Genomic DNA, 26,469 nt, shown 5'->3' with positions numbered 1-26,469 from the left:
CCACCCCCAGATCAGTCTGAAGAAGGGTCTTGACCCGAAACGTCACCTATTTCCTTCGCTCCATAGATGCTGCCTCAGTTTCTCCAGCATTTTTGTCCACCTTTGATTTTCCAGCATCTGCAGTTCCTTCTTAAACGAGTATGTCAGTATAAGTGAGCAAGGACTCTTGCTAACATTACTCCTCCCTAGCCTAAGGGGAAAGAGGCCATTTGTGGAACTACTACTGCAGCTAATATTGTTCAACCGTGCAGAATTCTAGATCCTTGATGCTGCTCCTGAGTTTTACAGGTAGTGTACCTGATGTACTGATTTTCCTGTCAAAATGGTATAGATTTGTATTTTTTTTTAAAGCAGCACCATGCCACAAAAAGAATGAATAGAATGTGGTTCCTAAATGGAACACTTTAAATGTTTTGTGAATATAGGATTTTAGTGAATCAAACTCAAATCTTTTACCCTCTGAACTTGGGTGACTGCATTTGTAATCCTGAGATTTGAAATTGTTGATATCAATTTGTCATTTTGCGACAAGCGGTGAGTTAATAGTTGATTGTGGTCACAAGGCCCTCCCAAGTCCTTTGGGACCAACAAAGTGTTAAGTTGAGCAAGTTATTTACACATTTGTAGCCGAGATTTTTACACTCCGCAAAACAGGGCAAATAGACTGAGGCAACTACCCAGTCACTATTCTTGAAGACTGTAAGCAGATTGTTAAATATTGGTGAACTTTCTGGAGTTTAAATCATGGCGTGGGGGTCTTTTAATGTGCATTGAGAAGTAATTAAAGCTCCACATGGAATCTCTCCGCAGGTCAACACCTGCTCACTGTGGCATTGGTGGGCTAGCTGCGAATGTGTGTTCAAGTCCTGAGTTGCTCAAAGCTTTCCGTTTAGTTTTAGTTTGGTTTAGAGATACAACGTAGAAACAGGCTTTTCGCCCCTCCGAGTCCACGCCGACCAATGATCCCCACACACTTGCACTATTCTAGAGGCACCGGGGACAATTTACAATGATACCAAGCCAATTAGCCTACAAACCTCCCACAAATCTTTGGAATGTGGGAGGCCCCCAAGCAGATCACTGGGAGAACGCACAAACGTCGTACAGACAGCACTCGTAGTCGGGATGGAACCCGGGTCTCTGGTGCTGTCAGGCAGCAACTCTACCGCTGCACCACCGTGCTGCACAAAGTGACAATATCATAATTAGCATCTTGTTGACAATTAGTGTTTCCCCCCCATTGGACGTGCAAAATGCTCACGTTGTTCATTGTTGCTGGGACATTGTTCTGAAGCATGGAATAATGGCAGTAGCCAATTTTGAATAAGTTCCAGAACACCACATCAGTGAGGTTCCCCAGGAACTCCATGTGTCTGGTACCTTTTCAAATCTTTGGGAAATCTGAACGCACTTAACATTTGATCATATTTGAAGTGTTATCACTGTTAGTTGGACAAACATGGTGGCCCGTATTATATATAGAAAGGCCCTCAAGCAGCAACACGATAATGATGACAATTAGGCTATTTTTGGTACAGTTGAAAGGGAAGAAGTGGGAAAAATATAGGGTTAACTCCTTGACAGTTTAGTGGAATGAGCAGTTGTAACACCTGATCTGGCAGACAGTTTAAATTTAACACTTAGTCAACCATGCTGTACCACTAACAATACTGCTCTGAAGTGTCAGGCTGGGTTGTGTTCAAATTGTTTGTTTTGGCTTGATTCTGCAACATTCTGACTCAAATGACCACGATGTGCATAGGAACACGAGCAGGCCTCAACATTTATCCTCCATACCAGCAGACTCTAGTGTGCTTGCCCTGAAGCCAAGGTTGATATTCCACATCGGAGACAATAAAGCATATGTGCTTCTGCAGGAGCAATAGAAATTGGACTGGAGGGATGAACAATATCAGTCTGAAGAAGGGTCCTAACCCAAAACATCACCAGAGATGCTGCCTGGCCCGCTGATTTATTCCAGCACTTTGTGTCTCTTTTTGTAAACCAGCATCTGCAGTTCCTTGGTTCTACTGGGTTATTGGCTGAAAATTATTGACATTGAAAATTATTGGTCGGTAGATTATCACCAGTTGTGTTTTATTTGGGATTGTACTAGGAAGTTCCATAAAGTTGGGGAAATGTGTTGAATTGCAGATTTGAAATTTCATACACATTTTAAAATACCTTCTGAATTTCCTGCTGGCAGATTCTTTTTTCCCCTCCCTCTACAATCTCAAATTAAACGGAATATTTTGTTTCACATCTGGAAATTCTCATTTTTAATTTTGTCCTTTTAAAACATGAAACCAAAATGTTGTCATGGGTCCATCAGCCTATTTAACTGATAATAGACAATAGGTGCAGGTGTAGGCCATTCGGCTCTTCGAGCCAGCACCGCCATATAATGTGATCATGGCTGATCATCCCCAATCAGTACCCCGTTCCTGCCTTCTCCCCATATCCTCTGACTCCGCTATCTTTAAGAGCCCTATCTAGCTCACTCTTAAAAGTATCCAGAGATCCGGCCTCCACTGCTCTCTGAGGCAAAGAATTCCACAGATTCACAACTCGCTGTGAGAAAAAGTGTTTCCTCGTCTCCGTTCTAAATGGCTTACCCCTTATTCTTAAACTGTGGCCCCTGGTTCTGGACTCCCCCAACATCGGGAACATGTTTCCTGCCTCTAGCGAGTCCAAACCCTTAACAATCTTATATGTTTCAATAAGATACCCTCTCATCCTTCTAAACTCCAGAGTGTACAAGCCCAGCCGCTCCATTCTCTCAGCATATGACAGTCCCACCATCTCAGGAATTAACCTTGTAAACCTACGCTGCACTCCCTCAATAGCAATAATGTCCTTCCTCAAATTAGGGGACCAAAACTGCACACAATACTCCAGGTGTGGTCTCACTAGGGCTCTGTACAACTGCAGAAGGACCTCTTTGCTCCTATACTCGACTCCTCTTGTTATAAAGGCCAGCTGATGTGTTATTAGTTATCTTTCTATTGTTCTGTCCTACCAGCATTTCTGAATAATTTTCAATCTTGTACACTTATTATTACAGAATGATGTTGACTGCCCTAATTTATGCCAAGTTACATTTACACATTGCTTGCCGACTGACTGGTTAAGTAATACCTTCAATTTTTTTCTGTTCTTTTATGTTTTTAGTCTTAAGCTGCCAAGACCCTTGACTCTGGAATCCCCACTCCCCCTCCCCAGTTCAGTATCGTTTCTCATCATGTGAACTGAGGTACAGTGAAAAGATTTTTGTTGCTTGCTAACCAGTCAGCAGAAAGACTATATGTGATTACAATCGTGCCGTCCATAGTGTACAGATACACTATAAGGGAATAATGTTTAGTGCAAGATAAAGTCCGATTAAAGAAGTTTATTTTCACCTGTTCCTCTGATGTTGCTATTTTGAAAGTTACCTTTTCATCTAAGCTGACCTGGAACTTGAGCAAAAAAAAAAAAAAGTTGGTGAACATTTTGTTTTGATGACACTCTGAAGTAAGGTTTGGAATGCTTTGCTGTGTTAAAAGGTTCCGCATCAAAGGACGTTGGTGAGCGTTTTTCAGTAACTGCTGATACATAGCCGGCCAAACTGCCAAGGACACCTAATTTCTGGCTTTTGTATTCCTTAAATTCTGTAAACATTGCCATGGAGATGATGTGCAGCACAGTGTGTTCAATGAAGTAATAGCTAATGTATTGAACAGTAGATTGTTACTTTTTAAATACTGCACTGATTTTGCGTGGGCAAATTCCACAAAGTTTGCAAGTCAATGATTCAGATGGTCAAAGCTGTGATAACAAAATTACAGCTGATTAGGCAGGCGGGAGTTGTATCAATAAATAATTATCCGATCCCTATGTGGTAATTGAATTGTGTTTTTATGTAAAGGTTAATAGAATAGCTTTGTTAAAAAAAATCAGAGCAGTATAGTGATATATTCTGTTGTCTGTTGTGATTTGTAACTTGGTACCATTACTACCTGTTGTACAGTTAGTTGTCCTACTCTGAGGAATTGGTCAATGCTGATCAAAATGTTAGGATGTTGTCTTAAGAACTTTTCATTCTCCTTGCCCACCCTCTATCCAAAACGATCAACAAAGGAAATGGAGATGCTAGAGACTGCAGCTGCTGGAATCGACTAAAGGAACTCAGCAGGTTGAGCAGCATCTGTAGAGCAAAATGGACAGTTGATGTTTCAAGCTGGGACCCTTCTTCAGGCTAATGAAGTATTGGGGCAATGGCTGGTAGAAAGAGATGAGTCAAGTGTTCCAGCCCTGACCTGAAACGTTGACAAACACCACATGCTGGAGTAACAGGCAGCATCTCTGGAGATAAGGAATGGGTGACGTTTCGGGTCGAGACCCTTCCTCCGACTGATCTATTTTCCTGAATATCTATTTCCTTCCACAGATGCTGCTGCGTTCTTTCAACAGATTGTTTATTGTTAGTCTTACTTCTCAGAGGCTGATATGCTGGTAGCTCGTTCAGTAACACTCGTAGTAGGTCAATTATTGATTTTGCTGAGCCCAGAGTTACATACAAGCTGGCAAAAGTATTTTTTTTAACAGTTAGTATGGAACACATTTTGGTTGTGAATTTGCGGATGTGGGAGAGGGGCAAGGACATTTCTCAAAATGTTGTATTTGTTAAATATTGATGAAGGGGAGAGTAAGTTTCATGAAAATCTTGGCGTTGTCCTCATAGAATACTTTGCTTATTGCAAATTACAATTGTAAATTATCTTCACAAAATTTGAATGTTCAAATTTGCTTGGCTGTCTGAATTTTAATACACCTAGTAAAACAATATACTGCACGAATACAAAATTAATTGTATATATGCATAAATCTTGAATACACTCATTCACAAAAAGATTACGTGCTGGGGCTTGCTTCCCCCCACCAAAAATCTGTGTGAAGAAGGGTCCTGAGCCAAAACAACACCTAAATGTTCTCCAGAGATGCTGCCCGACCCAGCACTTTTTATGGCTTTGTTTGAAGCTTGAGTATGTTGGCTTAATTGTCTTGAAATCAACCCATTAGTTGCCTTCTACAAAATTATTACATAGCAGCAGATCTTTTGTGGTATTGTGCATTTATTATTGTTTTCTCCTGACCTCCCATCTTAAACTCTGCAAACCCCATACAAGCATCTGCTGCTCAAACCTTAAACTGCACCGTCGGATTTTTCCATTGTTACAAATTTCACCGTTGGTCATTGTATTTTGGTCACCAGTGCCTTGTACGGTGCTTGAGCTCAAATTCCTCTCATTGCAAGACCCCTCCCAAACAAGGGTAATTGTGTATCCATTTTCTTGTGCCCACCATTGGGTCCATGCCTTCAGTTGCCATGGTTCTTGGCTCAAATTCCCCTTCCTCTGGCTCGCCATCTTCTCGAATAAATGGCTATCTCTCCTTCGTTAGCTCCCATTTTTGTTCAATGATATCCCTCTATTAAAACTGCCATGTAAGTTCCAATGGTACACAAAAATGCTGGAGAAACTCAGCGGGTGCAGCAGCATCTATGGAGCGAAGGAAATAGGCGACGTTTCGGGCCGAAACCCTTCTTCAGACTGATGGGGGGTGGGGGGGAGAAGGAAGGAAAAAGGGAGGATGAGGAGCCCGAGGGCGGGGGGGATGGGAGGAGACAGCTCGAGGGTTAAGGAAAGGGAGGAGACAGCAAGGGCTAGCAAAACTTGGAGAATTCAACGTTCATGCCATCCGGACGCAAGCAACCCAGGCGGAATATGAGGTGCTGTTCCTCCAATTTCCGGTGTTGCTCACTCTGGCAATGGAGGAGACCCAGGACAGAGAGGTCGGAATGGGAGGGGGAGTTGAAGTGCTGAGCCACCGGGAGTTCAGGTAGGTTATTGCGGACTGAGCGGAGGTGTTCGGCGAAACGATCGCCCAACCTCCGCTTAGTCTCCCCGATGTAAATCAGCTGACATCTAGAGCAGCGGATGCAGTAGATGAGGTTGGAGGAGATACAGGTGAACCTTTGGCGCACCTGGAACGACTGTTTGGGTCCTTGAATGAAGTCGAGGGGGGAGGTGAAGGGACAGGTGTTGCATTTCTTGCGGTTGCAACGGAAAGTGCCCGGGGAGGGGGTGGTACGGGAGGGAAGGGAAGAATTACTTGAACATGTAAGTTCCAATTGTTCTTGTTAGAATATGGGTGTTATCAATTAATTGTCACGGGATGCATGGACCATACTTTTAATATGACAGTAGTTAAAATGTTTTGAGAAATGTTGCTGCCATCTCGCAGAGGGTGACTTTACACATGCACAGCCTTTCTGATTTCCTGAGTAACATTTATCGGCCTGCTCCAGGGTGATCTTGGCATTTGGCTTGGAGGTCATTAAATCAGCAGACCAACAAGCCCCAAGTCTGAGTCTACCTTCAAATATTTCATTTCCTTTTATGTCGTATAGTGTGTTGGCAACTAAAGTACAACATCTGGCCAGATAGCAAGGCTGATATAGAAGGGGAGACACTGAGCTCAAGGTATGAAGCTAGGAAACTGGGTCAGCTGGTGGACCCGACTTTTACTGTAATTGGAGAGTATGCATGCAAAGTTGAAAGGTGAGTTTCTTGGGAACCTTGGTTATCCTTTTGTTTCTGGTAAACAATTAAAGGCGTTAGGTACACAAAAATGCTGGAGAAACTCAGCGGGTGCAGCAGCATCTATGGAGCGAAGGAGATAGGCAACGTTTCGGGCCGAAACCCTAGTTTCGGCCCAAAACGTTGCCTATCTCCTTCGCTCCATAGATGCTGCTGCACCCGCTGAGTTTCTCCAGCATTTTTGTGTACCTTCGATTTTCCAGCATCTGCAGTTCCTTCTTAAACAATTAAAGGCATTAAACTGGTGTGGATATATATATATTTTTTTAATAAGACCTGTTGGTTAGCAGGGACCAGTCAACATCCTTGCAAAGACTTAACAAGCCGTTTATACAAATTTTACTGTGGAACTTGCTATTGGCAGGGAGGGAAAGTGCAGCTGTTTTTGATAGGGTTTAGCTGTAGGGCTCAGTAGAAAGTTGGATGAAAGCACCCCAGTCTGGATTTAATAAACATAGTTTAAGTAGAGCAACTTTTTTATCAAGAATGCAAGAAATAAAAGTTTTTTAAAATTTTGTACAATATATATGAAAAGTGTAGGAAAGAACTGCAGATGCTGGTCTAAATCGAAGACAGACACAAAATGCTGGAGTAACTCGGCGGGGCAGGCATAATCTCTGGAGAGCAGGAATGGATGATGTTTCGGTTCGAGACCCTTCTTCAGACTTAAGGGTCTCGACCCGAAACGTCACCCATTCCTTCTCTCCAGAGATGCTGCCTGTCCCGCTAAGTTACTCCAGCATTTTGTGTCTATTTAATAAATGAAATGGCTTGGCTGTTGGAAGCACATCCATGCTTCATCACCAAGGAAAGCCTACCTTAACGCCCCTGTCCCACTTAGGAAACCTGAACGGAAACCTCTGGAGACTTTGTGCCCTACCCAAGGTTTCTGTGCGGTTCCCGGAGGTTTTTGTCAGTCTCCCTACCTGCTTCCACTACCAGCAACCACCTGCAACCTCCGGGAACTGCACGGAAACCTTGGGTAGGGCACAAAGTCTCCAGAGGTTTCCGTTCAGGTTTCCTAAGTGGGACAGGGTTACTCCAAATAAAATCAAGTTACAGCCACTGTGAGAAGGTATTGGATCTCTGTCTTGGACATGGAAACAGCCGTCTGGCGACACTGGTTGAAGTCAAATCACCATGTACAGAATATATTGCTATTTGATCAAATGCACTGATTCAACGTGCCTCAGCCTAGTGCCTCAACCATTGTGTGAAAACCCATTTTGCAACTAAATAAAATTCATACAGATACATTTTCTTATATCATGTATTTTACAGCAACATTGAGAAGAGCAGTGTTAATTTCAGTTGGTGTACTGGTACTGATCAATGTGTTTGCCAGGACAGTGTTTGCCAGAGTTCTCCTGCAGCTACTCAAAGCACCAGTGTCTAATGACATGTGAATAATATTAAACTTAAGATAATTAGAATGGAAGCAGAAACCTCTGATTTAGAACTTTTTTCAACAAAAAAAAATACAGTCAAAGTTTTAATGGGACCTTTTCCTGTCTGTCTTTCAGTTCATGTTTCTAACAAATTATTTGTTATTTTGGAAATTTGGAATAGCAGAAAATGCTGGTTGAATCTGCCAACATTATTCTTCAATGCTGTGCAAAAAGGTGGCTTTGTCTCAAGATTTGTTGCACAATCTCATCCCCTTGCCAATATGAAGACGTGCACATGGATGGGCGGTGAAGAGGGACAAAGAAGAGAACACTGTCTTGGTAGTTCCCTGGGTTACTGGTTGAATGCAAGCCATCTGGTATAAGGAGATGTGAACTTGGAGTTTGGTGAATCTAGTGAAAGTGAAAGCAGAACAAACATTTCACACAATGTTATGAAATTTAGGAGCACAGGATAGAACCAGTTGAAGAAGGTCTTTGATGCATTTTGCTTAGTTTCAAGGCACAGAAGACTGGATTTAATGTGGATAAATAGAAATAGTATAGGTGGGTGACATGGATGTGGTAGGCCGGGAGGGGAGAGAACAGTGACGGTGGCAAGAGAATGCAGGTGGAGTTGACGGGACTGTGAAGAATAATCAAATTTGTTTTTTGACCATAAGACGTAGAAGCAGAATTAGGCTATTTGGCCCAGTGATGATGGGCATGGATGTGGTGGCTGAAGGGCCAGTTTCCTGTGTAATTCTATGAGCATAAAAATAATTGACTAGAAATAGACCATAGTCATACAGCATGGAAACAGGCCCCTTCAGCATAACTTGCCCACGCCGACCAAGATGCCTCACCAACACTAATCCCACCTGCGAGCATCTAAACCTTTCCTGTCCATGTACCTGTCCAAATGTCTTTTCAATGTTGTTATAAGGTGTGTAGCAGAGTCAGTAAAGTCTGCACACGTTACACAATAGAGATTTGGAGCCATGTTGCTGTAAATGTGCTTCATATTGACAGTAGTGTGTAATCCTTGGCACACCCAGCAAAGTACTTAACAATTTTTAAACAACCGAATGCTATAATGGTGCGTCTGTATATCCCTGTCTGGCTCGAGGGTATGAATGCATACATTGAAACGAATTTGGAAAGTGTTAGAGTGGAATAAAGTAGTCTTAAAGAGTGGAGCTTTGTTTATGTAAGTCATAGTTTTAAAGAATTGAAATGAAAGAGGGAAACCAGGGAACGTTTCTGAACCAAATCGGATGGTGGGGGGAGGGGTAGTGGAGAAAAAAAGAGAGATTACTGCTTGGGGCGGGGGGGGGGGGGGGAATCATCACAATGTTTTAAAAGAAACTTCAAGCTCACATGTGGGGAGATATGTATCCAAGTATTTTTTTAAAGGGCCAGTTTATCAAAAGGACCAGTTTTTATTTTTAGTAAAAAGGAGAAGCAAAGGTATTGTTCTCTCCTTTATATTGTTCAGCTGGTTTTTCAGATGCGATATTCTTGTTCCACTCGAATGTAAAAAATATATCTTCACTTTGGAAATCCGAGACCAAGTTATTGACACCATAAAATGCAAGGGAAAATGTCTTTACTCAGTGATGTAAATGTGGAACCTGTACCTAGCAGAGTACTTTCGGCAGTTAAGGTCGCCCCTAAGCCTTCTGTGCACCAGGGGGAAAATGTCCCAGTGTCTCCTTATAACTCAAGACCTTAAGTCCTGATGAATTTTCTCTGTACCTTATCCAGCTTAATGACATCTGTCCTATGGCTATGTGACCAGAATCATGCACAGTGGTCCAAATATACTTTCACGAATATCTTGTCCAACTGTAGCATGAGCTTCTAACTCCTGTACTCCATAACCTTAACAATGAAGCAAGCTTGTCACATCCCCTGTCTATCTGTATCGCCACTTTCCAGGTGCTGTGTACCTGTACTCCCAGGTCTTTCAGTTCGACAACACTCTTCAGAGCAACTGCAGCTCCAACATAACATCTCAGATTCTAAGCTCAATGTCCTTACCGATAAATGTCAGCGAAGCAAATGCCTTGTACAACTAGTAGTACATGGAGTACCGTATTCAGTTTTGGTCACCCTGCTATTGAAAAATTACAAAGGACATAGGTGGGATGAATCACTTTTTCCCCAGGCAAGGCAAATAAAGAACTTGAGGGCATAGATGTAAGGAGAGACAGATTTCACACAGAGGAAGATGGGTCAATGCAATGAGCTGCCAGATGAAGTGGTCAAGGCAAACACAAGAAAATCAAAAAAGACATGGATAGGCAAGGTTTTGAGGGATATTGGTCAAACGTAGGAAAATTAGCTCCCAGGCATTTGGTTGGCATGGGCGAGTTGGGCTGAAGGGCCTGTTTCCATGCTTTATAACTAAGGGTCTGCGTGCTTTCACTAATTAAATCTATTTCTGCCAGGTATGTGACCTGGGAACATTTGCTCTAACCTTGCTTCTGGTTGGCACATGCATCTTTCTATTAATTAGTTGCCTAATTAATTCCACCATCAGTCATGAATTTTTAACCAGTTGGAGAATGAAAGTCAACTGAGGTCGTGCTGACCTTTTGAGGATCAGTGTCACTATATCAGTTGTGATCACTGCAGTTGAACAGTTATTTAAAGCATGTGAAAAAAACGAGTAATTTGTATTTTCCATGCATCAAACTTATGGCCCAACTTAATTTCTTTATAGAACCCCATAAAGTAGATTTTCATCATTGCATGGACAATGATGAAGCACCTGTGTGTTTTGGAACAACAGTTTTTCACTCCCGACTACTCACAAGCAGTAACATTTAAAATCTGCCTCCTGTTTTGCCAAGTCCACAGTTATGTCTTGTAGCCTGTAGAAATATAAAATTAGTTGGTCTCATTTTCAAAACAGCAGTAGTATACAATTAATTAAGATTCTCAATCTAAAGTACTAAATGCTCATATATTGTGGAATATGTAACATATTTGGATGTGGTTCAGATTTATTTTTCAACATGAATATTCAAAGTTTCAAGCCTTTGACACCATTGGCACTCTTGTCTGTCATCCATATTGTAGCCTTTGCTGCTTTTGGTAACAAGACGACTTACACAATAAATAGCTGTAGTAGAACAGGGAGACCTGGAGTGTGTTGTAGAACAGAGAGATCTGAAGGTTACGGGTATTTTGTTTCCTAAAATTGGCAATCCAGGTAGACAGAATGGTGAAGAAGGTGCCGAGCGCGCTGGCTTTCATCAGTCAGGTCACAGTACAGGAGTTGGAACTTTATGTTGCAAATAATAAAAGTTGTTGGTGAGACCACAGAGAGAATTATTGGGTGTTGTTCTGGTTCGCCGGTTATAAGAAATAAGTCATTAAATTGGAAAAGGGTGTAGAAAGGATTCATGACGAAGTTGCCAGGACTGGAGGGCTTGAGTTATAAGGAGATGCTGGATAGACAGGGACTTTCCTTCTTGGAGCATGGTCAGGTGAGAGTGATGTATCATGAGGGACACGAATAAAGATGATGGCTGCCATCTTTTTCTTTCGGTAGGGGAATCTAAAACTAGAGGGCATAGATTTAGGGTAAGATGAGAAAAATTTAAAAGGGATATTAAATCTTCCCCCCCCCCTCACAACCTCTGGTTCTCGATTCCCCTTATTTGGGGCAAAGGATTGTGCGTTTACACGATTTATTCCTCTCGGGATCTTGTACACCTCTATAAGATCACCCCTCATCTTCCTGTGCACCTAGGAATAAAGTCCTAGCCTGCTCAACCTCTCCCTGAAGCTCAGGCCCTCGAGCCCTGGCAACATCCTCGTTAATCTTCTCTGCACCCTTACCAGCTTGACAACATCTTTCCTATAACATGGTGACCAAAACTGAACACAATGCTCTAAATGTAGCTTCAACAATGTCTTGTATAACTGCAACATGACCTCCCAACGTTAATACTCACTAATAGGTTGACATACTTAGTTTACTGAATCAGACACAGCCCATAAATCTAAAGGCAGTGATTCACTTGTCCGCTGCAGGCTGTATTGTTAATTCCTTCTCAAAGAATAAAAGGAAATTGCATGATCTGGTAAATTCAGAACAAAAAACACAATATGCTATAAATACTAAAGTTACACATCACCACTGATGACAGCAATAGCATTTCAAATCAGTGACCTTTGATCAGAACCTTTTCAAGAGTTCAGGGACCTGAATTATTAACTGTTTCTCCCCACAAGACGCTGCCTGACTTTACAATTTTCAATACTTTTGTTACGTCTTTTGTTTCTTTTTGATTTTCAGCGCTTGTTTTTCTATTAATGTTCTTAGCGACCTGTAAAAATATACTGAAAAATCTGTGCTGTGAAATTCTCATTTTAATAATGTACTAATCCATACTGACTGCTTTGTAAACTAATTTTGTGTATTATAATTCCATTTCATAATGTATTTCAAACCGTTATGGTTATTAATTTTCATTTTTGTGTCAGAGTCTCTATAATGTTAACATTAAATGTCTTTTTTTCATTGGCATGCTATATAATGTTTAAACTGGAGTCTCAGCAGCAGCAGATCTGAAATGAGGAACTTCTCACTGAAGGGGAGTTAACTTGAAAGTCAACAGTGGTTCATATGGTTTTGCTGATGACAGCTGAATCTGGCTCTAAGTAGCAGTCTAGAAGTTGGCCACTGTTGTATTTTTCGGAGATGGAACGAACACTTCTCCATCACACTAGGACTTGTTCTTCCCGATTATATTAGAACAATCAAATGCTGTTTACCATGTTATAAAGTTGCACTTTACCAATTGGAACTTTCTAAAACTTCACATTATGCAGTAGATTGCATGCATAGATTGATCTGCTCTTTTTTTTTAATTCTCTGTCCCCAATTTATTTTCCTGCTGCCACTTCCTGTAGGACAGTAACCAGCTAAAACCTTCTGCTGCCTTCGTAACCGTTGAGGTTTTAACTAATACACTGAATATCAATATGCTTTTAAACCAGTTCTCCCTGCGATTTTCAGCAGGAATCCTGGCACAGTAAATTGAAACGTTACCTGTTTTTAGTCTGACTAAACATCTGTTCCATTTCCCTCCATAGAAGCTGACTGACCTGCAGATTTGTGTTTAGTTTGGTTACACAACATGGAAACAGCCCTTTGGCCCACTGAGTCCACACCGATAATCGATCACATCAGTTCTATGTTATCCCACTTTCTTTCACATCAACTCCCTACACACTAGGGACAATATAAAAAGGGCAATTAACCTACAAACCGGCATATCTTTGGGATGTGGGAGGAAACCAGAGAAACTGAAGGTAGCAGCTCTGGCAGCTGCGCCACTGTGTCCCCTAGTTCCTCCAGCACTTTGTATTTTGTTCAAAGGTTCATACCTGTGCTCTTTTGTGTCATCTAGTTTTAATGCAAATGCTAGCTGAATCACATGTGTACGATACACAACTAAATTATTACCTTGTTTAGGAAAGAACTGCAGATGCTGGTTTAAATCGCAGGTAGACACAAAATGCTGAAGTAACTCAGCGAGTGAGGCAGCATCTCTGGAGAGAAGGAATGGGCAATGTTTCAGGTCGAGACCCTTTTTCAGACTGATCATTATTGCCTTATCTGAGATGAAATATGCAGGTGAAGAATATTAAATTGAAACCTTTAAAACTGAGAACAGACAAAATCACTTTTGAAAGTTAATGTAAAATTTACACACACCTGCTGTCTAAGGTGCTGTGTGGCCCAGCATGCGGCTTTGGAGCTAAAATGTAAATTGCATTAGCTCTACTAATGTGATCTCCTGCTTATTGGTGCTCCACTCCCTTTCTTGCTGGACATATACAGGAAGAGATGTATCAACAGAGCCATCTCCATCATCAAAGACCCCTACCATCCATCGCATCACATATTCTCCATCCTGCCATCTGGGAAGAGGTACAGGAGCATTAGCTGCAAAACCAGCAGGATGCTCCTCAGCTTCTTCCCGCAGGCTATAAGACTGATAAACGGACTTAGCCCCCTGCCAAAGTATTGCGCACCAACCATCAACCTGGACACACTGCAGCAGCTGTCGATCGGAACGCCTGTTGATGTTTAGTAGAGAGTAGAGTGTTTAATTTAATTTGTTCATGATATATGTTTTTTATTTCTAGTTATTTGTTGTTATTTGTACTGCACACTGAATGGACACTGGTTGAGCAATGTTTTTTTGTTTCCCCTGGGTATGTGAGTACTCAGGAAAATGACAATAAAGATATACTGATACTGCTTGGCATTTAAAACATTTATGAACGAGTGAAAAGTGCATGGTTGCTAAGCTGGTTAGTATATCTGAATTAAAAACAGAAATTGCTGGAAATACCCAACAGATTCGGCAGCACCTCTGGGCGGAGAGGAGGTGCAATGGTCTGCTGAATCTGGAGCAAAAAAATACACGTTGCTGGATGAAATCAGTGAGACTAGGAACTGGTTGTCAAAGCAATCTGTGGAAGGGGCTTTCCATAGGCACTTGCACTGCCCTGAGTCACTGTCAGCTGGGAGATAGCTTCCTGCTAGAAAGTCACATCTGCTACCTGTTGTGGTGGAAGGAGAGGGCGGAGTAGACCTGTCAGGGTATTTGGCTGCTTGTCGAACTAAGGTGTTGAACTACTTGCAGTGTCGGGTTTCAGACAACTCCCATCAGAGTTCCTTATTCCTCAAAAGTACCCATAATCTCTGTTGTTCACCCTGTCTAACTGATGGTTTCTAACATTGGAATAGCATCTTTAATGTTATGTTGTTTGCCTCTATATTTGCGTAGTGCATGCGCCTCGCAGTACTTATAATTATGTCTCCAATATCTTCAAAGACTTGCCTGTGAATTGCAGAAAGCTTCTTTTCCAGCTTCATTTGGCAACTGCTCTGCCCAAGACCGTGAGAAATTGCAGGGGGTCGTGAATGCACCCCATCCATCGTGCAAACCAGCCTCCTTCCCCCCCCCTTCATCTCCCACCCCATCCACTCCATCTATACCACATTGCAAAAACAAGGACCGCTCACATCCCAGTCATTCCCTCTTCTCATCTCCTTTTGGACAAAAATACAAAACTTTGATTCAGATTCAGGAACTGATTTGTTCCTGAAACGCCTGACAGATTTCATAAACTACGGGTATAGCCCAGATGTCCCAACCTGTGCATTGTGGCCCCTGCAGTTTCTTTCACCTGCGCTTTGTAACTACAGCACGATAACATTGCAATGCTATATTCTGCATTCTGGTATTTCTTGCACTCCCCGTGTACTTGTATAACGGCTTGTTTCTAAATCGGGTATAATGAGCAGTTTTCAGTTTATTTCGGTATACGTAGCAATAGTATACGGGTAAGGGAGAGATAATGGGCAGATGGAACCAAGCAGTGTAGGGTATGGAGTTTAGTTAACTGGGTGATGGGGAGGAATATACAGGGAGAGAGAACCTGGGTGGACTGTTGTGAAACTGGGGAAGGAACCTGGGGAGGTACCTGAAATTGGAAAAGGAGCAGGTTTACATTCGAATCGATCTGGCATCACAGCTTGCTGGTGACAAGTCTTTGAACTGACTAATCCCTGCATTTTCTGTTAAAAAAAAAATTCCAGCTCCTATTTTCTTGCTCTTGTTCAATGCATATTTTTTATATGTATGACTATTTAAGAGATTTTAAATTAGTTTTTAATAGCCTATAATAATTTAGGATTTGATGCAGCTTTCCACAAAATGGGTGTCATCAGCTTGCAATTACATGGTAACTAATAGAATGAAATTTCACATTGGTCTGTTATCATTGTGAAGCAAAGTTTGCTGCCAAACCGTCCAAGAAAAAATCGACCCATCCATGTTCTTCAGGGATGCTGCCTGATCTGCTGAGTTATTCCAGCATTTTGTCTTTCCTCGGTAAACCAGCAACTGCAATTCCTTGTTTCTACAACAAAATATTATGCAAGTGATCAAAATGTAATTTAAAATAATTAAAACTCTAAAAGAATGGATTTAACACATCTCACACTAGCTGTCCAAATCACGGCTGCAACACAATCAGTGCAGCAGCAACTCGCCTTCTATACGTTTCCATAATTAGCAAGGACATAATGGTCCGATCATCCGCTAAATGTTGATGAAGGGATACATTTTGGCCAACACATGATGGAATATCTCTGCTGCCACTCATCATAATAGTTCAAGGCAATCTCTTGTGCCTTGAGGGCCTTGGTTTAATGTCTTGCCTCCAGCAGTGCAGACCTACTTTGATGCACACTGAAATATAAGCCTCAAAATTGTGCTCAGCTTTCTGGAATACAACTGGAGCTCTAAGCTCCTAACACAGAGACTGCGCACTCAAATTCAACCATAGTTAATACAAAAGCTGCTGAAGGCCCGCTTTAAAGGAAGAAAGAGAAGCAGAGCACTGATGAGGTTTGGGAAGAGCATTTTGGAACTTGACAGCTTGAATTGATGAGGCCTGGCTCTTGCATCACTAATCCAGCTACTCTGAGTGCCAGTCTCTCTTTGGTTTTGTGAATGTGGGGGGGACTGCCGTGAAGAACAATGGAGGGCCTGGTATAGGGGGGCTGCCTTGAGGGATGGTGGGAGAACAAGGGGGGGGGCACTCTAGTATTAGAATCTTCTGCCCAGGCGATATATCTGTGTATGTTTGTTCATTTGTTCCGGTGAAGGCGCTGTGCACACGGCAGCCCGACAACAGTTGCTTGTCTTTTTCTTTTTGTTTTCACTTTTAATTTCAATCTTTCATGTACCTTGTGTGTTGTGACTGTTGGCAGACCAACTTGAATGAATAACGTTATATCGTTTCATGTCACCTAGTTGCTTTTATTTTCAGTATTTACTTGGCCCGAGAAGCTGATGGTCGGTTTTGCTGTGTTTGTTACAGCTGTTGCTGCATAGCAAGGTGCATGTATCTGTCGGCTAGACTGTGTGGGGAAGGTGGTTGGTCACTTGAGAGGCAAGCATGAGTTGGCTGCTTTGTTTTCTACTCCAGATGACATTGCTGTAAGAATTTCTTTGTTAAATGATTTTGACTGTTTACTGATGCCATCCATAAGACCAGATCATGAATTCTGCAATTTGCTAACTTTAGGACTTGAAGTCCTGGATTATTGGCATAGTGCATTTACCATGATAGTCCCTGGCCATAGAAATCCTTGTCACATAACAAACATACCATACCAGCTTTGCAGGTAGACAAAAATGCTGGAGAAACTCAGCGGGTGAGGCAACATCTAGTGAGCGAAAGAAACAGGTGACGTTTCGGGTCGGGACCCTTGAAACGTCACCTATTCCTTCGCTCCATAGATGCTGTCTCACCCGCTGAGTTTCTCCAGCATTTTTATCTACCTTCGATTTTTCCAGCATCTGCAGTTCCTCCTTAAACACAGTGTTTTAATGGGTGTCGTTTGTCTCTGGTTAGTGTGGTTTGTAAGAAACTATGCATTTTTCAGACTGTTGTTCACTGCACATTGTGCATTCCTGTTTTCCAAGATCGCCAACAAAATGAATAAATCTCAATGTTTTGAGAATGTGCTGAAAGTATTCCGTGGCTGTCAGGGTATTGAGTGAACTCAGCTTGAGAACTAATTGCCGCAAGGGCTTGGCCAATAACACCCCGATTTAGTGTCAGACTAGTAATCTTACTAAATCAGATGATGTGGGTCCAGCAACCATAGTGGTTGAATCAATTTCTAACTAAATTATACCAAGGGCAAGCTTGAAAATGACTTTACATCAGTGTGTTACAGCATGAGTAAGCTAACTAATAGCATTAACCCATGGTCATTTGATTCGATTATACATGCAAGCATCGATATGACTAAATTATCTCTGGTGGCCATGAAGTCCTATCTACAACTTGTGACAGGCTGTTGCCTGCTATCTGCCCAAGCACGACAGATGCTCGGAGAATTGTCCACAAACCACAACTGCTGTTGTTAAATGCACAAGTTAAACTCGATTTAACATTAAAAAAAATATGATTTAAGTATGTGATTTTTAAAGAGATACAGACGCACCTCGCCACGACAGGGTTATGTCCCCCAGTCTCTTACATAAATCAGATTTTTACGCAAGTCGGAATCGCCTTAAAACCATAGGAGAAGTAAAGCTTGTCCCTATACCTCCTCCCTCGATTCTGTGAAAGGACCCCGACAGTCCTTTCAGGCAAGGTAGAGGTTCACGTGCACCTCCTCCAACCTCATCTGCTGTATTCGCCGATCCAGGTGTGGACTCCTATAAATCGGCAAGACCAAGCGCAGACTGGGTGATCGTTTCGCTGGACACCTTCGCTGAGTCCGCCTTGGTCTACACAATCTCCCGGTTGCCAAGTCTATGGATATTTTTAAGGCAGAGATGGATAGATTCTTGATTAGTATGGTGTCAGGAGTTATGGGGTGAAGGCAGGTGTATGGGGTTAGGAGGGAGAGATAGATCAGCCATGATTGAATGGCGGAGTAGACTTGATGGGCCGAGTGGCCTAATTCTGCTCCTATCACAGTCCTATGACCAAACACTTTATTTTCCTGTACTGACCTTTCTCTCCTGGGCCTCCTCCACTGTCAGTGAGGCCAAATGCAAATTGGAGGAACAGCACTGTATTTCGCTTAGGCAGCTTACAGCCCAGGGCTATGATATTGACTTCTCTAACTTCCTAACCCTTGCTTTCCCTCTCTCTCCATCCTTCCCCCACCATAGTCGTTGTATTAGTTTCACTATCGTCCTGCTGAGTTTCACTGTTTTATTGTTTGTTATCACCATCCCCACAGCCACCAATGGACCATTGTGGACTCCACCTTTCCTTGATCATCTTTGCTGGCTTTGATCTGTCATTTTGAATATCTTTCATTAATTTGCTCTGTATACTTTTTAACATCTCTCCATTCCTCAGTCTGAAGAAGGGTCCCGCTCCAAAACATCACCTATTCCTTTTCTCCAGAGATGCTGCCTGACCTGCTGAGTTATTCCAGTACTTTGTGTCTATGGTGTAAACCAGCATTTACAGTTCCTTCCTACAAGATCTCCCGTTGTCCTGACTAAACCACACGATCTCAACACCAATTGAAACACGGGGATCCTGCCGTGAACTCAGCACCATGGCTTTGTGTTTTAGGATTTGACCAATGGGCCAGTGCTTGTGATTCAATATGAATGAAAATACTTGTATCAATGGGCATCAAATGAATGACACCATATGGCAGTACTATTGTATTATCAGTCTAAAGTATTCTCTCGGTGGAGTTGTACTCTGTGCTGAATCATTAATGTACTTTATCGATATTATTATTATTTGCAACCCAAGCACTGTTGTGTTTAGGATGAGTCTTCAAGTTCATTGAGAAATGTATATAGTCCTACAGTGTGGAAACAGGCCCTTCGGCCCAACCTGCCCACACTGGCCAACATGTCCGCTCTACACTAGTCCCACCTGCCTGCTTTTGACCCATGCCCCTCAACCTGTCCTATCCATGTATCTGTCTAAATGTTTCTTGTTTTATGTGATTGAAATACTGACTCTGGGTGGAACAGGCGTCCTGGTCCCAATCACCATTGTTCCAGATACGGACATATTGTTGCGTGAGTTGATCCTTTCGATCTCTGGCCACAACTTGTCATAAAGTGCACTCAATGTCTGACTTTAGGCAGGTCTGCCCAGTGCATTGGTGAACAATTTAAATACTAGTTTGGGTCACATTATATTTCTGAATAGTAGCTATCCAGTATCGTTTTAACTTTTTTAAGAGTTTGATCTCTATCACAAACTTCATTTTTTAAATTATTGCAACTTTGTGCTGCAATTAGCCTGAGACCATTCTTGCAAGGCACACACACACACACCAGGCCAAAACTGCCAGTGGAATGTTGCAGCAAGGAGATGTAGGTAAGTGGTTTGTGTTCCAGAAGGTTTTACTGTATTGTGTTCAAACAGCTCCCCACCTCTTCCACCCCACATAACACACATGGAATAGCGTGTTATATTGTTCTTTGAGGAAAGTTCGCTTTTTTTGTTGTCATTTTGTATACATAAACTGAATCACAATGGATGCAATGTTTTTGCAATTCCAAATTGAAACAGAATGTTTTATTCGTCCTATTTGGATTCTATTCATCAGTTACTGGCAGTGAAACAGAAGGTACCGCTCATTTACGTCTGAACCTTGGAAACGCCACAGAAATTCATTGAGTTGTATTATCATGCTATCATTTCTGTAACAAGCAACTTTTTCACACCCTATAGCCATAAATGGGCACTCATGTTGCCCACGCTTAGACAATGTGTAGCAGTTGCCTGATGAGTGCAAGGTGGAAGCAACCACATTTTTTAAATTTTTATCTTGGTGCGTTCTTGCTCGCTCCCAACATTTCTGGATTGTGCCATGGACTAAGTCCCTGTCTACCTCCTGGTCTTTTTATACCAAGGTAATTAAACAGCAAATTTGTAAATAAAAATGATGGCTAGCTTTACATTCTGGCTATTCTGCCATGCAGTTACAAACTGGCTATTCTGACTCGCTAACAGTCATTATAGAGGTGATGGGGGAATTGCCAAATCAATCAAGCTTTGATGACACTGCTGGAAGCAACTAATTTTTAATTTATCACATTGATAGGTAACTAATCTCTTTTTATTGGAGTAATGAGACTACCTCCTTTGGAAGAAGTTGATTTGATGTCTGTTTTCCTCTGTTCGTTAAGATGATTTTCTGAATAAATTGCCTTTTGCCTGCTGAACCTCTGATTAACTTCAACTTCAGTTTAAATTCCAGTTGGAATATTTTGGAGGACCCAAGAACCAAGAACTCAAAGACAGTTGCTAATTAATAATCTGAAACAGAAAAGTCTACAAATACTCATGTTTAAGAAGGAACTGCAGATGCTGGAAAATTGAGGGGAGACAAAAAAGCTGGAGAAACTCAGCGGGTAAGGCAGCATCTATGGAGCGAAGGAAATAGGCAACGTTTCGGGCTGAAACCCTTTGGGTTTCGACCCAAAACGTTGCCTATTTCCTTTGGGTTTCGGCCCTATTTCCTATTGAATATTCATATTGAATGGCGGTGCAGGCTCGAAGGGCCGAATGGCCTACTCCTGCACCTATTTTCTATGTTTCTATGGAGCGAAGGAAATAGGCAACGTTTTGGGCCGAAACGTTGTCTATTTCCTTCAGGGTTTCGACCCGAAACGTTGCCTATTTCCTTCGCTCCATAGATGCTGCCTCACCCGCTGAGTTTCTCCAGCTTTTTTGTCCACCTACAAATACTTATGCTACCTAACCGGTTATGTGAAGAGAAAATAAAAGGTTAACATTTCAGGTAAAAGGTCGTTGACCTAAAATGTTAACATCATATTTTCCATCTGCAGTATCTGGCTTTTTTTTTAAAATGCTGCAATCTGTGACTGCCCAGCTGATGTCAACTAAAGAAGCATCGTACTACAAAATAGTTCCCACTGTGTGATTCCATTTACTGAACCCATGTCAAATTTAGTTTTCTCTTGGTTGTACTTAATGAAATTCTTGCCGTCCTTACTTATACAACACCCAGCGATATGAATATTGACTTCTCTAACTTCAAATAACCCCTCTCTTCCTGTCCCTCCCCCACCCTTGTCTAGGTACTAGTTTTACTGACATTCTGTTGAGTTCCACTCTGTATAACTCGTTATCACCTACCCCACAGCCAGCAATGGACCATTGTGGGCTCTACCTTTACTTGGTTATTGTTGCTTTTTACATATCTTCACTTCATTTGTCCCAAGTACCGTCTTTATCTCTCGTTCACCTTTCCCCTGCCTCTGAAAAAGGGTCTTGACCCAAAACTGTCTCAAAAGGGTCTCGACTCGAAACATCACCTATTCCTTTTCTCCATATTTACCACCTTACTGTGTCCTCGCTTGTGCAAAGGACTACCTGTACGATTAGCCAGAAATAACTAGATGTTAAAAAATGAAAGATATTGCATAGAACCCCTGCAATCACGCAGTATAATTGCTTCACAGCTGTTATCTGATATAATTAGTTTTTACAGATTGAAGGAAGCCATGTACTTGTTCTGCTTCCTAAAACCAAGATCACCGATGTATGGTTTGTAAACCTGCATTGTGAACAGCTGGGACATCACTTTGCCAACGGCTAAAATACATGAGCAATTTCATAAAGAGCCGACATTTAAGCAAAACTAGATACTATAGATCGCTTGACTGTTTGCTGTATGACATCCAGGTGTCTATCTGGGTTTTTTTTTAATTGATTTAGTAAATGAATTCAACAAATTATTTTGGTTTCTCTTGCAAAACGGATCAATTTGTGAGATCAGAGTGCACCATATTTTACAGAAACCTTTTGAAGCCTTCACCATTGTCAATTTATTTTACAGCAGTTTAATCATTATTTAAAACCATACAGCATGGAAACTGGCCCTTCGGCCCAACTTGCCCATGCTAACCAATATGTCCCATCTCTACTGGTCCCATCTACCTGCATTTAGCTTATACCCTTCCAAAGCTTTTCTATCCATGAACTGGTTATAAAGACATCAAATAAGTTGGTTAAATTTCCATTGGAAGAGATAGAAATATGGAGAGAATAATCCAGAATAATATGGAGAGAATAATCCAAAGCAGTATGGTTTAATCATGCTTCAAATGTCAGCCATTATAGCTTTAGGATTAGTGTGAATGGCTGTTCACCTCCTGCATTTCCACCCTCTTTCAATGCCAGCTGTATCTTTGTATCACTTTGCATTGTATCACTTTGCATTTGTAGGTTAAACTGTGATTTATATTTTACATAAACATCCCACCATAACATTTTTATTTGATTTGTAGCAACAAAGTATGGGTTTATGAAAATACATTTGCAATGCACCAGCTAGAAGTGTATACCCAGTCCAAAGCTCGATATAGCTTTTAGCCATGTTAGCATAATATTGTGTTAAGTTTTACTGGCAAGATACATTTTTAGATTTTTTTTAATTTATGGACCTATTTTGACATTTCCGTTTTGAATGAATTTATGAAACTTGATAGAAACTTGGCAAGGGAATTTGCTACTTTACAGTCAACATTTGCTACAGACTATTTATCAATTACGTTAATGTTCTGCGTCATAGATGAATGTTGTAACTGCAAAGATGGAGATTACCTTCTGTGCGCAAGACAAATCAGCATTGCTAACTTGGGAATTGTTACAGTGAAAATCCTGCATCAGTTCAGATGCTGCCCTGCTCACTGAGTTTCTTCAGCCGATTGCTTGTTGCTCCAGATTCCAGCATCTGCACCATTTATGTTTCTCTGTTCCCAATTAACAAGCTTCTTGTATGATGTATCTAATTAATAACCTAAAGCTGTTCAATCTTACAACCACCAATCCGGTCATCTTAGTGTTGTACTAGCGAGATACCTCTGAACGTTGACACCATTTTCTGTTTTGATATTCTAAACTCTAAAATAGTCTGATTTTTGAAAATGTCATTGCACATGACATGATATTACACCACTGAAAAAATGGTGAAATGTCATAAAACAATCTTCTCTAATGGATATCTCCATTGAATGTTTAAGAAAGAACTGTAGATGCTGGAAAAATCGAAGGTAGGCAAAAATGCTGGAGAAACTCAGCGAGTGGGGCAGCATCTATGGAGCGAAGGAATTAGGTGACATTTCAGGTCGAGACCCTTCGAACAAGGGTCGAGACCCGAAACGTCGCCTATTTCCTTCGAAGGGTCTCTACCCGAAACGTAGCCTATTTCCTTTGCTCCATAGATGCTGCCTCACCCGCTGAGTTTCTCCAGCATTTTTGTCTACCTTCCATTGAATGTTTTATTCTTTCTGAGCGCAGGCAGTCCTGGTTTTTGCATCAACTCCAAAGGGTGTCGTGCTAACACCGTGGCACCCCTTGTGAAGCTGGGCATGCTACTAGATTTTTTGAGTGCTGTTTGCTGGCAAAGCAGTATGATTTAATCATGCTTCAAATGTCAGCCATTACACTTCGGTAACATTTGATGATTTTTATTAATCATGTTCCATTGTACTGTGCTCCGATGAACTAATTTTAAATTTGCAACTAATTTCACTTTCAATATAACTGCACTGATATTTTATAATGAAAACCCTATCATTTTGAAATATCAATGCAGTTATATTGAAAGTGAAATTAGTTGCAAATTTAAAATTAGTTCAAACTGCAACAGACACATTTTGACAGCTGTATATGAAAGGCACCATTTGGAACAGCTTTTGTAGGTGCTAGCTTGCGGGAAAGCAAATTATATTAATCCACCCACATGAGGATGATGAATATAAAATAATGAGAACGGAAGTGGTGTCCTTAAATTAAAAAGAAAATGGTAGTGATTGACAGAATAATAGAATAGTCTCTTGTTATTAGTCACAGAGTCATACAGTGGCAACCGGCCCTTTGGCCCGACTTGCCCACACCGACCAACATGTCCCATCTACTGTAGTCCACCGGCCTGCATTTGGCCTATGTCCCTCTAATCCTATCCATGTAACTGCCTTAATGTTTCTTGAACGTTGCGATATTAATTAAAATTAGTATTTGACTAGAGAAGTTTGAACTTTCTGCTTTGCATGGCTTAGAACTTCGATTAGGTCTGTCCTTATACTGATACTCCTGAGAAAACACCTCCAGTTTGACCAATCTCTCCTGAACCTTAACCCACTTGTTGTAATAGTTGCCAGTGTCTGGGTCCAGAGTGCTGTAATGGGGGATGCTTATGTCTCTTTGATGAAACAGATTGAGGTTATATGAGACTGTGCTCCAAACATTTTGTCAGGAGAAAGACCCTGATGGATGGTGATAAACAAGGAGGGCATCGCCACTTTCCAGATGATTACAATCTTTTCCAATCTTGCCAGCTCCACATTAGAGTGAAGGACCTGTCCAAAGACATACCTAGATGTGTAGGTCAATTGGCTTGGTGTATGTGTAAATTGTTCCTAGTGTGTGTAGGATAATGTTAATGTGTGGGGGTCGGTGTGCAGCAGGAAGTTTAACTAAACTAAACTAAGATCAAAATAAGGAATACCAAGGGTACAGGTTAAGATAACAAGGTTTTTTCCCTCTGGAGTCAAGTGCACCATCCACTATCCCTTTTAAGTCACGTCAAGTCAAGTTTATTCGTCACATACACATACGAGATGTGCAGTGAAATGAAAAGTGGCAATGCTCGCGGACTTTGTGCAAAAAGACAAACAAACAAACAACCAAACAAACTATAAACACAATCATAAACACACATATTCTTTTACATATTAAATATTGGAAGGAAAAACGTTCAGTGGAGTTAGTCCCTGGTGAGATAGGAGTTTACAGTCCGAATGGCCTCTGGGAAGAAACTCCTTCTCAACCTCTCCGTTCTCACAGTATGGCAACGGAGGCGTTTGCCTGACCGTAGCAGCTGGAACAGTCCGTTGCATGGGTGGAAGGGGTCTCCCATGATTTTATTGGCTCTGGAGTTGCACCTCCTGATGTATAGTTCCTGCAGGGGGGCAAGTGAAGTTCCCATAGTGCGTTCGGCCGAACGCACTACTCTCTGCAGAGCCTTCTTGTCCTTGGCAGAGCAATTCCCAAACCAGATGGTAATGTTCCCGGACAAGATGCTTTCCACAGCCGCTGCGTAGAAGCACTGGAGGATCCTCGGAGACACTCTGAATTTCCTCAATTGCCTGAGGTGGTAAAGGCGCTGCCTTGCCTTACTCACGAGTGCTGAGGCGTGTGATGTCGATGTCATTTCCTCAGAGATGTGGACTCCCAGATATTTAAAACAGCTCACCCTATCCACAGGATCCCCATTTATCCTCAGTGGTGTGTACGTCATCGGATGACGTGCCCTCCTAAAGTCCACAATCAGCTCCTTAGTTTTTTTGATGTTCAAGAGGGGGCTGTTGTCCTGGCACCAGAGTGCCAGATCAGCCACCTCCTCCCGGTAGGCCTTCTCATCGTTGTCTGAGATCAGGCCCACCACCACAGTGTCATCAGCAAACTTAATTATTGAGTTGGAGCTGAACCTAGCCACACAGTCATGTGTGTACAGGGAGTACAATAGGGGGCTGAGGACGCAACCCTGGGGTGATCCTGTGCTCAGGGTGAGGGATTTCGATGTATTCCCTCCCATCTTGACTACCTGAGGCCTGGCGGTGAGAAAGTCCAGGGCCCAGGCACACGGCGGTGTTGAGCCCTAATTCCAGTAGCTTCTCGGCCAGTCTGGTGGGGACTATCGTGTTGAAGGCTGAACTGAAGTCTATGAACAGCATCCTCATGTAGCCCCCCTTCTGGCTGTCAAGATGAGAGAGAGCGGTGTGCAAAACCTGGGAGACCGCATCGTCCGTGGATCTGTTCGGACGGTATGCGAACTGCAACGGGTCCATGTTGCGAGGGAGGAAGGC

The 26,469-nt window shown here is 41.9% G+C and overlaps 1 protein-coding gene across 3 annotated transcripts in view; it reads left to right on the top strand.

Moving 5' to 3' along the window:
• The window catches only part of prdm2 (PR/SET domain 2), a 73,232-nt gene that overhangs the window by 29,282 nt on the left and 17,481 nt on the right, over positions 1-26,469 (top strand). The gene's annotated exons all lie outside the window — the stretch shown is intronic.

Source organism: Amblyraja radiata, chromosome 31 (assembly GCF_010909765.2).
Source record: "Amblyraja radiata isolate CabotCenter1 chromosome 31, sAmbRad1.1.pri, whole genome shotgun sequence".
Taxonomy (NCBI): Eukaryota; Metazoa; Chordata; class Chondrichthyes; order Rajiformes; family Rajidae; genus Amblyraja; species Amblyraja radiata.
This window is presented reverse-complemented; position numbering and strand designations above follow the sequence as displayed.